The 18,877-nt window shown below is 51.0% G+C and overlaps 1 protein-coding gene across 1 annotated transcript in view; it reads right to left on the bottom strand.

Annotated features, from left to right (window-relative positions):
* LOC142923082 (adhesion G-protein coupled receptor G4-like) overlaps positions 1-14,618 on the bottom strand; it is a gene marked incomplete at its 3' end in the record, with an annotated part of 34,362 nt that extends 19,744 nt beyond the window's left edge. The window contains exon 1 of the mRNA XM_076064013.1: positions 7,116-14,618. The remainder of the gene's footprint in view (positions 1-7,115) is intronic.
* Positions 14,619-18,877: the final 4,259 nt, after the last annotated feature.

Genomic DNA, 18,877 nt, shown 5'->3' with positions numbered 1-18,877 from the left:
AGGGCATCCTTCCAATCCTGCGGAACCCGTCCAGTGGTCCAGACTGTTGTTATGATGTCATATAGGGCAGTCTGTGCACAAACGCCACCCTCCCTCAGCATTTCGCTTGGGAGATCATCTCTGCCCGCTGCCTTTCCAGGTCTCAGACTCCGGATCGCCTTCAATACTTCCTCAGTAGATGGCACCTCAGCCAGCCACTCACAGGGGGTGACTTCATCCAATATTTGAGGCACCGCAGCCTCAGCAGGGTCATCCTCACTTTGTGCCGCGATGTTTTCCTGGCTGAGGGATTTTCCCTCCCCCAGGACCTCACAGAAATGCTCAGCAAATCTGCGAACCTGTTCCTGGGGGTCGGAAATTGGATCACCGTTTTTTCCCCTAATGATGGTAATAGGTGTGGCGCTGCAGGTTACTTTTTTGATGGAGTTAAATAGAGATTTGTGATCACGGGCCACTGAGGCAGACTCCATCTCCTCAGCAACCCGCGACCACCACCCATCCTTGCAGCGCCTCACGGCTCTCCGAACCTCCGAGCGAAGGCTGCGGTAAGCCTCCTCATTCTCTGACGTGGGATTCTGTAGCCGATGACAGTGGGCCTGTCGCTTTTTCTCAACCATCCTGAACAACTCCTCTGTCATCCAGGGTGTCTGGGGAGGTCTGGACCGCGTACCCAAAGCAGCCATTGCAGCTGCATGAGTCACAGTCCTAAACCTCGCCCATTTACCCTCGACATCAGGAGGAGTCGGGGACGATGCCAATCCCAGCCGCAAGCGATGATGAAATTCTCGCTTGCAACTTTCATCAGATAACTGAGACCAGGCCACTTTAGGTTGAAATGGGGTCCTGGGTGTACACCCACCACCGGAGTGGAAGAATGGCAGGCGCATCTTACAGATGACTAGTCGATGGTCAGAGGGCAGATCAGCTCCACGGTAGGTCCTGGTGTCAAGGACATGGGCTCGCATTCGCTGGTCCGTCACTATGTAGTCCAGCAGATGTTCTTGCTTGGACCCGGCATGCATCCATGATGTTGTGTGGATGCGCCGATGCCGGAACAGCGTGTTGGTAATTACAAGCCCATGGGCTGCACAAAAATCTAGCAGCCTTCTACCGTTGTTATTGAGCTGATCTGGCCCATGCCCTCCAATCACTCCAGACCAGGTGCCAGTATCATGACCAACTCGGGCATTGAAGTCACCTAACATGATGACTCTATCCCGAGGGGCCACTTTAGCCAGCACCTGTGACAGGAGGTCATAGAAGGCATCTGACTCATCGGCTTTGCCTGCATCCCTCCACGGATGTTCATCTTCGGTGGGGGCATAAGTAACCACGACCACCATTCCTCGCCTCCGGTTGATGGGAAGGCGAGCCCAAAGTAGCCTGGGGCTTACAGCTTCCCACACCTCACCGCCACGCTCCCACGCCCCCTTCATTCTTTTGTTCAAAAGAAGACCCACACCCTGTTGTTTGGCAGTCTGCTGCCCCGAGTAGAGGACTGTCCACCCCTCATGGTGGCAGGAGCCAGAGCCGGTCCACCGGACCTCCTGAATGCCGCATAGATCCAGGCGGTACCGGTCCAGCTCCCGACAGAGGAGTGGCAGCCTCTCCTCTGCAGTGAGCGTTCGAACATTCCACGTGGCCAACCGTAGTGGCTTTTCGTTGTTTCTGGAGTAGCCCCGAGGGTAGGTATTCAATCTCCTGGCTCCGCCAATTGGGGTTTGGCCAGGAGACGTCATAGACGCCTGGCCCCCCGGGGCCTCCGGCACAAGCTTAGTTGTTACATATTTCAGTTTAATTCGTAGTTTCGTGGTAATTAATTGAAGGTGGAGGGGTTACCAGCCCCTCGCACCCGTCCAGAGCCCCCGTTTAGCCCCTGTGGTGGACACAGACGCCATGAGGGGAGGAGCCAATCAAAATTGGATCTCCCCCCACAGCGCTGTCCACGACAGAGTTGCCCGTTCGGCACCGCGAGGAGGTAGGAGGTTGTTTTGCCACACACACACACAGTGACACACACACACACAGTGACACACACAGTGACACACACACAATGCTACACACAGTGACACACACACAGTGACACACACAGTGACACACACAGTGACACACACACACACAGTGACACACACACAGTGACACACACACAGTGACACACACAGTGACACACACAGTGACACACACACACACAGTGACACACACACACAGTGACACACACAGTGACACACACAGTGACACACACACAGTGACACACACAGTGACACACACAGTGAGATACATAGTGACACACACACAGTGACACACACACACAGTGACACACACACAGTGACACACACACAGTGACACATACAGTGACACACACAGTGACACACACACAGTGACACACACAGTGACACACACACACAGTGACACACACACACAGTGACACACACACAGTTACACACGCAGTGACACACACACACAGTAACACACACACAGTGACACACACAGTGACACACACACACACAGTGACACACACAGACAGTGACACACACACAGTGACACACACAGTGACACACACAGTGACACACACACACAGTGACACACAGTGACACACAGTGACACACACACAGTGACACACACACAGTGACACACACAGTGACACACACACACAGTGATACACACACAGTGACACACACACAGTGACACACACAGAGTGACACACACACACTGACACACACAGTGACACACACACACAGTGACACACACACAGTGACACACACAGTGACACACACACAGTGACACACACAGTGACACACACACACAGTGACACACACACAGTGACACACACACAGTGACACACACACACAGTGACACACAGTGACACACAGTGACACACACACAGTGACACACAAAGTGAGACACACAGTGACACACACACACAGTGACACAAACACAGTGACACACACACAGTGACACACACAGTGACACACACAGTGACATACACACACAGTGACACACACACACAGTGACACACACAGTGACACACAGTGACACACAGTGACACATACACAGTGACACACACACAGTGACACACACAGTGACACACACAGTGACACACACACAGTGACACACACAGTGACACACACACAGTGACACACACAGTGACACACACACACAGTGACACACACAGACAGTGACACACACACAGTGACACACACAGTGACACACACAGTGACACACACACACAGTGACACACAGTGACACACACAGTGACACACACAGTGACACACACACAGTGACACACACAGTGACACACTCACAGTGACACACACAGTGACACACACAGTGACACACACACACAGTGACACACACACAGTGACACACACAGTGACACACACACACAGTGTGACACACACAGTGACACACAGAGTGACACACACAGTGACACACACACACACAGTGACACACACACACAGTGACACACACACACTGACACACACACACAGTGACACACACAGTGACACACACAGTGACACACACACACTGACACACACACAGTGACACACACAGTGACACACACACACTGACACACACACAGTGACACACACAGTGACACACACACACAGTGACACACACAGTGACACACACACACTGACACACACACACACAGTGACACACACAGTGACACACACAGTGACACACACACACTTACACACACACAGTGACACACACAGTGACACACACAGTGACACACACACACTGACACACACACACACAGTGACACACACAGTGACACACACACAGTGACACACACACACTGACACACACACACAGTGACACACACACAGTGACACACACACACACACAGTGACACACACACACACACAGTGACACACACAGTGACACACACACACACAGTGACACACACACACACAGTGACACACACACAGTGACACACACAGTGACACACACTGTATGAATGAGTGAGTGAATAAGTGAGTGAATAAATGAATGAATGAGTGAGTGAGTGAATGAGTGAGTGAGTGAATGAGTGAGTGAATGAATGAGTGAGTGAATGAGTGTATGAGTGAGTGAATGAGTGAGTGAGTGAATAAATGAATGAGTGAGTGAGTGAATGAGTGAGTGAATGAATGAGTGAATGAGTGAATGAACGAGTGAATGAATGGGTGAGTGTATGAGTGAGTGAGTGAATGAATGAGTGAATTGATGAGTGAATTAGTGAGTGAGTGAGTGAATGAGTGAGTGAATGAATGAATGAGTGAATGAGTGAATGAATGAGTGAATGAATGGGTGAGTGTATGAGTGAGTGAATGAATGAGTGAATTAATGAGTGAGTGAGTGAATGAGTGAGTGAATGAATGAGTGAGTGAATGAGTGAGTGTATGCGTGAGTGAGTGAATGAGTGAGTGAATGAATGAGTGAATAAATTAGTGGGTGAGTGTATGAGTGAGTGTATGAGTGAGTGAATGAATGAATGAGTGAGTGAATGAGTGATTGAATGAGTTAATGAGATAGTGAGTGAATGAGTGTATGAGTGAGTGATTGAGTGAGTGAGTGAATGAGTGAGTGTATGAGTGAGTGAGTGAATGAGTGAATGAGTGAGTGAGTGAGTGAATGAATGAGTGAGTCAGTTAATGAGTGAATGAGTGAGTGAGTGAATGAATGAGTGTATGAATGAGTGAGTTAATTAGTGAATGAATGAGTGAATGAATGAGCGAGTTAATGAGTGAGTGAATCAGTGAGTGAATGAGTGAGTGAATGCGTGAGTTAACGAGTGAATGAGTGAGTGAATGAATGAGTGAATGAGTGAGTGAGTGGATGAGTGTATGAGTGAATGAATGAGTGAATGAGTGTGTGAGTGAGTGAGTGTATGAGTGCGTGATTGTATGAATGAGTGAGTGAGTGAATGAGTGATTGTATGAGTGTATGAATGAGTGTATGAGTGAGTGAGTGAATGAATAAGTGTATGAATGAATGAATGAGTGAGTGATTGAGTGAGTGAACGAATGAGTGAATGAATGAGTGTATGAATGAGTGAACGAATGAGTGAATGAGTGAGTGAATGAGTGAGTGAATGAGTGAGTGAATGAATGAGTGAATGAATGAGTGAATGATTGAGTGTATGAGAGTGAATGAATGAGTGAGTGAATTAGTGATTGAATGAGTTAATGAGTGAATGAGTGAGTGAGTGAATGAGTGTATGAGTGAGTGAATGAATGAGTGAGTGAGTGAATGAGTGAGTGAACGAATGAGTGAATGAATGAGTGATTGTATGAGTGTATGAATGAGTGAATGAGTGAGTGAGTGAATGAGTGAGTGAACGAATGAGTGAGTGAATGAGTGAGTGAATGAATGAGTGAATGACTGAGTGTATGAGTGAGTAAGTGAATGAATGAGTGAGTGAATGAGTGATTGAATGAGTTAATGAGTGAGTGAGTGAATGAGTGTATGAGTGAGTGTGTGAGTGAGTGAATGAGTGAGTGAATGAGTGAGTGAGTGTATGAGTGAGTGAGTGAATGAATGAATGACTGAGTGTATGAGTGAGTGAGTGAATGAATGAGTGAGTGAATGAGTGATTGAATGAGTTAATGAGTGAATGAGTGAGTGAGTGAATGAGTGTGTGAGTGAGTGAATGAGTGAGTGAATGAGTGAATAAATGAGTGAGTGAATGAGAGAGTGAGTGAATTAATGAGTTATTAATGAGTGAGTGAGTGAATGAGTGAGTGAATGAGTGAATTAGTGAATGAGTGAGTGAATGAGTGAGTGAATGAGTGAGTGAGTGAATGAGTGAGTGTATGTATGAGTGAGTGAGTGAATGAGTGAGTGAATGAACGAGTTAGTGATTGTATGAATGAGTGAGTGAGTGAATGAGTGAGTGAATGAATGAGGGAATGACAGAGTGTATGAGTGAGTGAATGAATGAATGAGTGATTGAATGAGTTAATGAGTGAATGAGTGAGTGAGTGAGTGAATGAGTGTATGAGTGAGTGAATGAGTGAGTGAATGAGTGTATGAGTGAGTGAGTCAGTGAATGAGTGAGTGAATGAATGAGTGAGTTAATGAGTGAATGAGTGAGTGAATGAGTGAGTGAATGAGTGAGTGAGTGAATGAGTGAGTTAATGAGTGAGTGAATGAGTGAGTGAATGAGTGAGTGAGTGATTGAGTGAGTGTATGTATGAGTGAGTGAGTGAATGAGTGAGTGAGTAAATGAGTGAGTGATTGTATGAATGAGTGAATGAGTGAATGAGTGAGTGAATGAATGAGTGAATGACTGAGTGTATGAGTGAGTGAATGAATGAGTGAGTGAATGAGTGATTCAATGAGTTAATGAGAGAATGAGTGAGTGAGTGAATGAGTGTATGAGTGAGTGAATGAGTGAGTGAATGAGTGTATGAGTGAGTGAGTCAGTGAATGAGCGAGTGAATGAATGACTGAGTGAATGAGTTAGTGAGTGAGTGAATGAGTGAATGAATTAGTGAGTTAATGAGTGAATGAGTGAGTGAATGAATGAGTGAATGAGTGAGTGAGTGAATGAGTGAGTTAATGAGTGAATGAGTGAGTAAATGAGTGAGTGAATGAGTGAGTGAGTGAATGAGTGAGTGAATGAGTGAGTGAGTGAATGAGTGAGTGTATGTATGAGTGAGTGAGTGAGTGAATGAGTGAGTGAATGAATGAGTTAGTGATTGTATGAATGAGTGAGTGAGTGAATGAGTGAATGAGTGAGTGAATGAATGAGTGAATGACTGAGTGTATGAGTGAGTGAATGAATGAGTGAATGAGTGATTGAATGAGTTAATGAGTGAATGAGTGAGTGTATGAGTGAGTGAATGAGTGAGTGAGTGAATGAATGAGTGAGTGAATGAATGAGTGAATGACTGAGTGTTTGAGTGAGTGAATGAATGAATGAGTGACTGAATGAGTGAGTGAATGAGTGAGTTAATGAGTGAATGAGTGAGTTAATGAGTTAGTGAATGAGTGAGTGAGTGAATGAATGAGTGAGTGTATGAGTGAGTGAGTGAGTGAATGAGTGAATGAGTGAGTGAATTAATGAATGAGTGAGTGAATGAATGAATGAGTGAGTGAATGAATGAGTGAGTGAATGAATGAGTCACCTTTCTCTCTCTCCCTCTGTCTACATCCCGGTTGGGGTCACGCTGGGGGTCACGCTGGGGGTCACGCTGGGGTCAAGCTGGGGGTCACGCTGGGGTCAAGCTGGGGTGACGCTGGGGGTGACGCTGGGGTCACGCTGGGGGTCACGCTGGGGTCAAGCTGGGGGTCACGCTGGGGTCAAGCTGGGGTGACGCTGGGGGTGACGCTGGGGTCACGCTGGGGTCACGCTGGGGTGACGCTGGGGGTCACGCTGGGGTCACGCTGGGGTGACGCTGGGGGTCACGCTGGGGTCACGCTGGGGTCAAGCTGGGGGTCACGCTGGGGTCACGCTGAGTCAGCACTGGGGCCGCCTCCGCCTGCCGTGGAGACAGAGACACGGGGAGAGAGAGACACGGGGAGAGAGAGACACGGGGAGTGAGACACGGGGTGAGAGACACGGGGAGAGAGAGACACGGGGAGAGAGAGACACGGGGTGAGAGAGACACGGGGAGAGAGACACGGGGTGAGAGACACGGGGAGAGAGACACGGGGAGAGAGAGACACGGGGAGAGAGAGACACGGGGAGTGAGAAACACGGGGAGAGAGAGACACGGGGAGAGAGAGACACGGGGAGAGAGAGACACGGGGAGAGAGAGACACGGGGAGAGAGACACGGGGAGAGAGAGACACAGGGAGAGAGAGACACGGGGAGAGAGACACGGGGAGAGAGACACGGGGAGAGAGAGACACGGGGAGAGAGAGACACGGGGAGAGAGACACGGGGAGAGAGACACGGGGAGAGAGAGACACGGGGAGACGCGGGGAGAGAGACACGGGGAGACGCGGGGAGAGAGACACGGGGAGAGAGACACGGGGAGAGAGACACGGGGAGAGAGAGACACGGGGAGAGAGAGACACGGGGAGAGAGACACGGGGTGAGAGACACGGGGAGAGAGAGACACGGGGAGAGAGAGACACGGGGAGAGAGACACGGGGAGAGAGAGACACGGGGAGAGAGACACGGGGAGAGAGACACGGGGAGAGAGACACGGGGAGAGAGAGACACGGGGAGAGAGAGACACGGGGAGAGAGACACGGGAGAGAGACACGGGGAGAGAGAGACACGGGGAGTGAGAGACACGGGGAGACGCGGGGAGAGAGACACGGGGAGACGCGGGGAGAGAGACACGGGGAGAGAGACACGGGGAGAGAGACACGGGGAGAGAGACACGGGGAGAGAGACGGGGAGAGAGACACGGGGAGAGAGAGACGGGGAGAGAGACACGGGGAGAGAGACACGGGGAGAGAGACACGGGGAGAGAGACACGGGGAGACACGGGGAGAGAGACATGGGGAGAGAGACACGGGGAGAGAGACACGGGGAGAGAGACACGGGGAGAGAGACACGGGGAGAGAGAGACACGGGGAGAGAGACACGGGGAGAGAGACACGGGGAGAGAGAGACACGGGGAGTGAGAGACACGGGGAGACAGACACGAGGAGAGAGACACGGGGAGAGAGACACGGGGAGAGAGAGACACGGGGAGAGAGACACGGGGAGAGAGACACGGGGAGAGAGACACGGGGAGAGAGAGACAAGGGGAGAGAGACACGGGGAGAGAGACACGGGGAGAGAGACACGGGGAGAGAGACGGGGAGAGAGACACGGGGAGAGAGACACGGGGAGAGAGACACGGGGAGAGAGACACGGGGAGAGAGACACGGGGAGAGAGACACGGGGAGACACGGGGAGAGAGACATGGGGAGAGAGACACGGGGAGAGAGACAGGGGGAGACATGGGGAGAGAGACACGGGGAGAGAGACACGGGGACAGAGACACGGGGAGAGAGACACGGGGAGAGAGACACGGGGTGAGAGACACGGGGAGAGAGACACGGGGAGACACGGGGAGAGAGACATGGGGAGAGAGACACGGGGAGAGAGACACGGGGAGAGAGACACGGGGAGACAAGGGGAGACACGGGGAGAGAGACACGGGGAGAGAGACACGGGGAGAGAGACACGGGGACAGAGACACGGGGAGAGAGACACGGGGAGAGAGACACGGGGTGAGAGACACGGGGAGAGAGACACGGGGAGACACGGGGAGAGAGACATGGGGAGAGAGACACGGGGAGAGAGACAGGGGGAGACGTGGGGAGAGAGACACGGGGAGAGAGACACGGGGACAGAGACACGGGGAGAGAGACACGGGGAGAGAGACACGGGGTGAGAGACACGGGGAGAGAGACACGGGGAGACACGGGGAGAGAGACATAGGGAGAGAGACACGGGGAGAGAGACACGGGGAGAGAGACACGGGGAGACAAGGGGAGACACGGGGAGAGAGACACGGGGAGAGAGACACGGGGACAGAGACACGGGGAGAGAGACACGGGGAGAGAGACACGGGGTGAGAGACACGGGGAGAGAGACACGGGGAGACACGGGGAGAGAGACATGGGGAGAGAGACACGTAGGGGGAGACACGGGGAGAGAGACACGGGGAGAGAGACAGGGGGAGACGTGGGGAGAGAGACACGGGGAGAGAGACACGGGGACAGAAATACGGGGCGAGAGACACGGGGAGACATGAGGAGAGAGACACGGGGAGACACGGGGAGACACAGGGAGACACGGGGAGAGAGACGTGGGGAGAGTGACACGGGGAGACGCAGGGAGAGAGACACGACGACAGAGACACGGGGAGACACGGGGAGAGAGACACGGGGAGTGAGACACGTGGAGACACGGGGACAGAGACACGGGGAGAGAGACACGGAGACAGAGACACGGAGAGACACGGGGAGACACGGGGAGACGCGGGGAGAGAGACACGGGGAGAAACACGGAGAGACACGGGGAGACACGGGGAGACACGGGGACAGAGACACGGGGAGAGACACGGGGAGAAATACACGGGGAGACATAGGGAGACGCGGGGGTAGAGACACGGGGAGAGAGAGAAGGAGACACGGGGAGACAAGGGGTGGTGTGAGAAGGGGAGACACGGGAGGAGAGAGACACAGACACACCAACACACAGAGACACAGAGACACACACACACAGAGACACAGACACACAGAGACACAGACACACAGATACACAGACAGAGACATACACAGAGACAGAGACACGGAGACACGGAGACACACAGAGACACACAGACACAGACACACAGACAAACAGACACAGACAGACACACACAGACACAGACACACAGAGACACACAGACACAAACAGACACACACAGACACACGGAGACAGAGACACGGAGACAGAGACACAGAGACACAAAGACAGAGACACGGACACAGAGGTACGGAGACACAGAGACACAGAGACAGAGACACAGAGACACAGAGACAGAGACACGGAGACAGAGACACAGAGACACAGACACAGAGACACCCACAGACAGAGACACACAGACACCCACAGACAGAGACACAGAGATACAGAGACACAGAGACAGAGACACAGAGACACAGAGACACGGACACAGAGACAGAGACACAGAGACACAGAGACAGAGACACGGAGACAGAGACACAGAGACACAGACACAGAGACACCCACAGACAGAGACACACAGACACCCACAGACAGAGACACAGAGATACAGAGACACAGAGACAGAGACACAGAGACACAGAGACACGGACACAGAGACAGAGACACAGAGACACAGAGACAGAGACACGGACACAGAGACACGGAGACACAGAGACAGAGACACAGAGACAGAGACAGAGACACAGAGACACAGAGACCGAGACACAGAGACACAGAGACAGAGAGACACAGAGACAGAGACACAGAGACACAGAGACAGAGACACAGAGACAGAGACACACAGACAGAGACACAGAGACACAGAGACAGAGACACAGAGACACAGAGACAGAGACACAGAGACAGAGACACAGAGACAGAGACACAAAGACACAGAGACACTGACACACAGAGACACAGAGACACAGAGACAGAGACACAGAGACAGAGACACAGAGACACGGAGACAGAGACACAGAGACACAGACACACAGAGACAGAGACACGGAGACAGAGACACAGACACACAGAGACACAGAGACACAGAGACAGAGACAGAGACACAGAGACACAGAGACAGAGACACAGAGACAGATACAGAGACACAGAGACACAGAGACAGAGACACAGAGACACAGAGACACAGAGACAGAGACAGAGAGACAGAGACACAGAGACAGAGACACAGAGACAGAGACACAGAGACACAGACAGAGACACAGAGACAGATACACAGAGACAGAGACACAGAGACACAGACACACAGAGACAGAGACACAGAGACAGAGACACAGAGACAGAGACACAGAGACAGAGACACAGAGACAGAGACACAGAGACACAGAGACACTGACACACAGAGACACAGAGACAGAGACACAGAGACACAGACAGAGACACAGAGACAGAGACACAGAGACACAGAGACACTGACACACAGAGACAGAGACACAGAGACAGAGACACAGAGACAGAGACACAGAGACAGAGACACAGAGACACAGAGACATAGAGACAGAGACACAGACACAGAGACAGAGACAGAGACACGGAGACACAGAGACAGAGACACAGAGACAGAGACACAGAGACAGAGACAGACACACAGACACAGAGACACAGAGACAGAGACAGAGACACGGAGACACAGACACAGACAGAGACACAGACACACAGAGACAGAGATACAGAGACACAGACACAGACACAGAGACACAGAGAGACACAAAGACAGAGACACAGAGACACAGAGACAGAGACACAGAGACACAGAGACACAGAGACACAGAGACAGAGACACAGAGACAGAGACACAGAGACACAGAGACAGAGACATAGACACACAGAGACACAGAGACAGAGACACAGAGACACAGAGACACAGAGACACAGAGACAGAGACACAGAGACACAGACACAGAGACACAGACACAGAGACACAGACACAGAGACAGAGACACAGAGACACAGAGACAGAGACACAGACAGAGACACAGAGACAGAGACACAGAGACACAGAGACAGAGACACAGAGACACAGAGACACAGACAGAGACACAGAGACACAGAGACAGAGACACAGAGACAGAGACACAGAGACAGAGACACAGAGACAGAGACACAGAGACAGAGACACAGAGACACAGAGACAGAGACACAGAGACACAGAGACACAGAGACACAGACAGAGACACAGAGACAGAGACACAGAGACACAGAGACACAGACACAGAGACAGAGACACAAAGACACAGAGACACTGACACACAGACAGAGACACAGAGACACAGAGACACGGACACAGAGACACAGACAGAGACACAGAGACACAAACAGAGACACAGAGGCACAGACAAAGACACAGAGACACAGAGACAGAGACACACAGAGACACAGAGACAGAGACACAGACACACAGACAGAGACACAGAGACACAGACACACAGAGACACAGAGACACAGAGACACACAGACACAGAGACACAGACAGAGACACAGAGACACAGACAGAGACACAGAGACACAGACAGAGACACAGAGACACAGACAGAGACACAGAGACACAGAGACACAGGCAGAGACACAGAGACACAGACACAGACACAGAGACACAGAGAGACACAAAGACAGAGACACAGAGACACAGAGACAGAGACACAGAGACACAGAGACACAGAGACAGAGACACAGAGACACAAAGACACAGAGACAGAGACACAGACACACAGAGACACAGAGACAGAGACACAGAGACACAGAGACATAGAGACAGAGACACAGAGACAGAGACACAGAGACACAGACACAGAGACACAGACACAGAGACAGAGACACAGAGACACAGAGACAGAGACACAGACAGAGACACAGAGACAGAGACACAGAGACACAGAGACAGAGACACAGAGACACAGAGACAGAGACACAGAGACACAGAGACACAGACAGAGACACAGAGACACAGAGACAGAGACACAGAGACAGAGACACAGAGACACAGAGACACAGAGACACAGAGACAGATACAGAGACACAGAGACACAGAGACACAGAGACAGAGACACAGACAGAGACACAGAGACACAGACAGAGACACAGAGACAGAGACACAGAGACACAGAGACACAGAGACACAGACAGAGACACAGAGACAGAGACACAGAGACACAGAGACACTGACACACAGACAGAGACACAGAGACACAGAGACACGGACACAGAGACACAGACAGAGACACAGAGACACAGACAGAGACACAGAGACACAGAGACAGAGACACACAGAGACACAGAGACAGAGACACAGACACACAGACAGAGACACAGAGACACAGACACACAGAGACACAGAGACACAGAGACACACAGACACAGAGACACAGACAGAGACACAAAGACACAGACAGAGACACAGAGACACAGACAGAGACACAGAGACACAGACAGAGACACAGAGACACAGAGACACAGACAGAGACACAGAGACACAGACAGAGACACAGAGACACAGAGACACAGACAGACACACAGAGACACAGAGACACAGAGACACAGACAGAGACACAGAGACAGAGACACAGAGACAGAGACACACAGACACAGAGACACAGACAGAGACACAGAGACACAGACAGAGACACAGAGACACAGAGACACACAGAGACACAGAGACACAGACACACAGACACAGAGACAGAGACACACAGATACAGAGACACAGAGACACAGACACAGAGACAGAGACACAGAGACACAGACACAGAGACAGAGACACAGAGACAGAGACACAGAGACACAGACACAGAGACACAGACAGAGACACAGAGACAGAGACACAGACACACAGACAGAGACACAGACACACAGAGACACAGAGACACACAGACACAGAGACACAGACAGAGACACAGAGACACAGACAGAGACACAGAGACACAGACAGAGACACAGAGACACAGAGACACAGACAGAGACACAAAGACACAGACAGAGACACAGAGACACAGAGACACAGACAGACACACAGAGACACAGAGACACAGAGACACAGACAGAGACACAGAGACAGAGACACAGAGACAGAGACACACAGACACAGAGACACAGACAGAGACACAGAGACACACAGAGACACAGAGACACAGACACACAGACAGAGACACAGAGACACAGACAGAGACACAGAGACACAGACAGAGACACAGAGACACAGACAGAGACACAGAGACACAGAGACACAGACAGAGACACAGAGACACAGACAGAGACACAGAGACACAGACAGACACACAGAGACACAGAGACACAGAGACACAGACAGAGACACAGAGACAGAGACACACAGACAAAGACAGAGACAGAGACACAGACAGAGACACAGAGACAGAGACACACAGACACAGACAGAGACAGAGACACAGAGACACAGAGACACAGACAGAGACATAGAGACACAGAGACACAGACAGAGACACAGTCACACAGACACAGAGACACAGACAGAGACACAGAGACACAGAGACACAGACAGAGACACAGAGACAGAGACACAGAGACACAGACACACAGAGACAGAGACACGGAGACAGAGACACAGAGACAGAGACACAGACACAGAGACACAGAGACAGAGACACGGAGACACAGAGACAGAGACACAGAGACACAGAGACAGAGACACAGAGACACACACAGAGACACAGACACAGAGACACAGAGACACAGACAGAGACACGGAGACACAGAGACAGAGACACAGAGACACAGAGACAGAGACACAGAGACACACACAGAGACACAGACACAGAGACACAGAGACACAGACAGAGACACGGAGACAGAGACACAGACAGAGACAGAGAGACACAGACACACAGACACAGAGACACAGACAGAGACACAGAGACAGAGACACAGACAGAGACAGAGAGACACAGACACACAGACACAGAGACACAGACAGAGACGCAGAGACACACAGACAGAGACACAGAGACACAGAGACAGAGACACACAAACACACAGAGAGACAGACAGAGACACAGAGACACAGACACACCCAGAGACACAGACAGAGACAGAGACACAGAGACACAGACACACAGAGACAGAGAGACACAGACAGAGACACAGACACACAGACAGAGACACAGAGACACAGACAGAGACACAGAGACAGAGACACAGACACAGAGACACAGACACAGAGACACAGAGACACAGACACACAGACACAGAGACACAGAGACACAGACAGAGACACAGAGACACAGACAGAGACACAGAGACACAGAGACACAGACAGACACACAGAGACACAGAGACACAGAGACACAGACAGAGACACAGAGACAGAGACACACAGACAGAGACAGAGACACAGACAGAGACACAGAGACAGAGACACACAGACACAGACACAGACAGAGACAGAGACACAGAGACACAGAGACACAGAGACACAGACAGAGACATAGAGACACAGAGACACAGACAGAGACACAGACACACAGACACAGAGACACAGACAGAGACTCAGAGACACAGAGACACAGACAGAGACACAGACAGAGACACAGAGACAGAGACACAGAGACACAGACACACAGAGACAGAGACACGGAGACAGAGACACAGAGACAGAGACACAGACACAGAGACACAGAGACAGAGACACGGAGACACAGAGACAGAGACACAGAGACACAGAGACAGAGACACAGAGACACACACAGAGACACAGACACAGAGACACAGAGACACAGACAGAGACACAGAGACACAGAGACAGAGACACAGAGACACACACAGAGACACAGACACAGAGACACAGAGACACAGACAGAGACACGGAGACAGAGACACAGACAGAGACAGAGAGACACAGACACACAGACACAGAGACACAGACAGAGACACAGAGACAGAGACACAGACAGAGACAGAGAGACACAGACACACAGACACAGAGACACAGACAGAGACACAGAGACACAGAGACACACAGACAGAGACACAGAGACACAGAGACAGAGACACACAGACACACACAGAGACACAGACAGAGACACAGAGACACAGACACACACAGAGACACAGACAGAGACAGAGACACAGAGACACAGACACACAGAGACAGAGAGACACAGACAGAGACACAGACACACAGACAGAGACACAGAGACACAGACAGAGACACAGAGACAGAGACACAGAGACAGAGACACAGAGACACAGACACAGAGACACAGACACACAGACACAGACAGAGACACAGACACACAGAGACACAGAGACACAGAGACAGACACAGAGACAGAGACACAGACACACAGACAGAGACACACAGAGACACAGACACACAGACAGAGACACAGAGACACAGACAGAGACACAGAGACACAGAGACACAGAGACACAGACAGAGACACAGACACACAGACAGAGACACAGAGACACACAGAGACATAGAGACACAGACACAGAGACACAGACACAGAGACACACAGACAGAGACACACAGAGACACAGAGACAGAGACACAGAGACAGAGACACACAGACAGAGACACACAGACACAGAGACACAGACAGAGACACAGAGACACAGAGACACAGAGACACAGACAGAGACAGAGACACACAGAGACAGAGAGACACAGACAGAGACACAGACACAGAGACACAGACAGAGACACAGAGACACAGACAGAGACACAGAGACACAGACAGAGACACAGACACAGAGACACAGACAGAGACACAGAGACACAGAGACACAGACACACAGAGACACAGAGACACAGAGACACAGACACAGAGACACAGAGACAGAGACACACAGACACAGACACAGAGACACAGAGACACAGACAGAGACACAGACAGAGACACACAGAGACACACACACAGAGACACAGAGACACAGAGACACAGAGAGACACAGACAGAGACACAGACACAGAGACACAGACAGAGACACAGAGACACAGAGACACAGACACACAGAGACACAGAGACACAGAGACACAGACACAGAGACACAGAGACAGAGACACACAGACACAGAGACACAGAGACACAGAGACACAGACAGAGACACAGACAGAGACACACAGAGACACACACACAGAGACACAGAGACACAGAGAGACACAGACAGAGACAGAGACACAGAGACACAGACAGAGACACAGACAGAGACACACAGAGACACAGAGACAGAGACACAGACACACAGACAGAGACACAGAGACACACACAGAGACACAGACAGAGACACAGAGACAGAGACACACAGAGACACACACAGAGACACAGAGACACAGACACAGAGACACCCACAGACAGGGACACACAGACACCCACAGACAGAGACACAGAGATACAGAGACACAGAGACAGAGACACAGAGACACAGAGACACGGACACAGAGACAGAGACACAGAGACACAGAGACAGAGACACGGACACAGAGACACGGAGACACAGAGACAGAGACACAGGGACAGAGACAGAGACACAGAGACACAGAGACACAGAGAAAGAGACACAGAGACAGAGACACAGAGACACGGAGACAGAGACACAGAGACACAGAGACACAGACACACAGAGACAGAGACACAAAGACACAGAGACACTGACACACAGAGACACAGACACAGGGACAGAGACACAGAGACACAGACACAGAGACACAGAGACAGAGACACAGAGACAGAGACACAGAGACACGGACACAGAGACACAGAGACACAGACACACAGAGACAGAGACACAGAGACACAGAGACAGAGACACAGAGACACAGAGACACAGACACACAGAGACAGAGACACAGAGACAGAGACACAGAGACACAGAGACAGAGACACAGAGACACAGAGACAGAGACACAGAGACACAGAGACACAGAGACAGAGACACAGAGACAGAGACACAGAGACACAGACAGAGACACAGAGACAGAGACACAGAGACAGAGACACAGAGACAGAGACACAGAGACAGAGACACAGAGACAGAGACACAGAGACAGAGACACAGAGACACAGAGACACTGACACACAGAGACACAGAGACACAGAGACACGGAGACACAGAGACAGATACACAGAGACAGATACACAGAGACAGAGACACAGAGACAGAGACACAAAGACACAGAGACACTGACACACAGAGACACAGACACAGAGACAGAGACACAGAGACACAGAGACAGAGACACAGAGACAGAGACACAGAGACAGAGACACAAAGACACAGAGACACTGACACACAGAGACACAGACACAGAGACAGAGACACAGAGACACAGAGACACAGAGACAGAGACACAGAGACAGAGACACAGAGACACGGAGACAGAGACACAGAGACACAGACACACAGAGACAGAGACACAGAGACACAGAGACAGAGACACAGAGACACAGAGACACAGACACACAGAGACAGAAACACAAAGACTCAGAGACACTGACACACAGAGACACAGACACAGAGACAGAGACACAGAGACACAGACACAGAGACAGAGACACAGAGACAGAGACACAGAGACACGGAGACAGAGACACAGAGACACAGACACACAGAGACAGAGACACAGAGACACAGAGACAGAGACACAGAGACACAGAGACACAGACACACAGAGACAGAGACACAGAGACAGAGACAGAGACACAGAGACACAGAGACAGAGACACAGAGACACAGAGA

This window comes from Petromyzon marinus, unplaced genomic scaffold (assembly GCF_048934315.1).
Source record: "Petromyzon marinus isolate PM22_M1 ecotype Great Lakes invasive population unplaced genomic scaffold, UKy_Petmar_22M1.pri1.0 PM_Scaffold_263, whole genome shotgun sequence".
Taxonomy (NCBI): Eukaryota; Metazoa; Chordata; class Hyperoartia; order Petromyzontiformes; family Petromyzontidae; genus Petromyzon; species Petromyzon marinus.
This window is presented reverse-complemented; position numbering and strand designations above follow the sequence as displayed.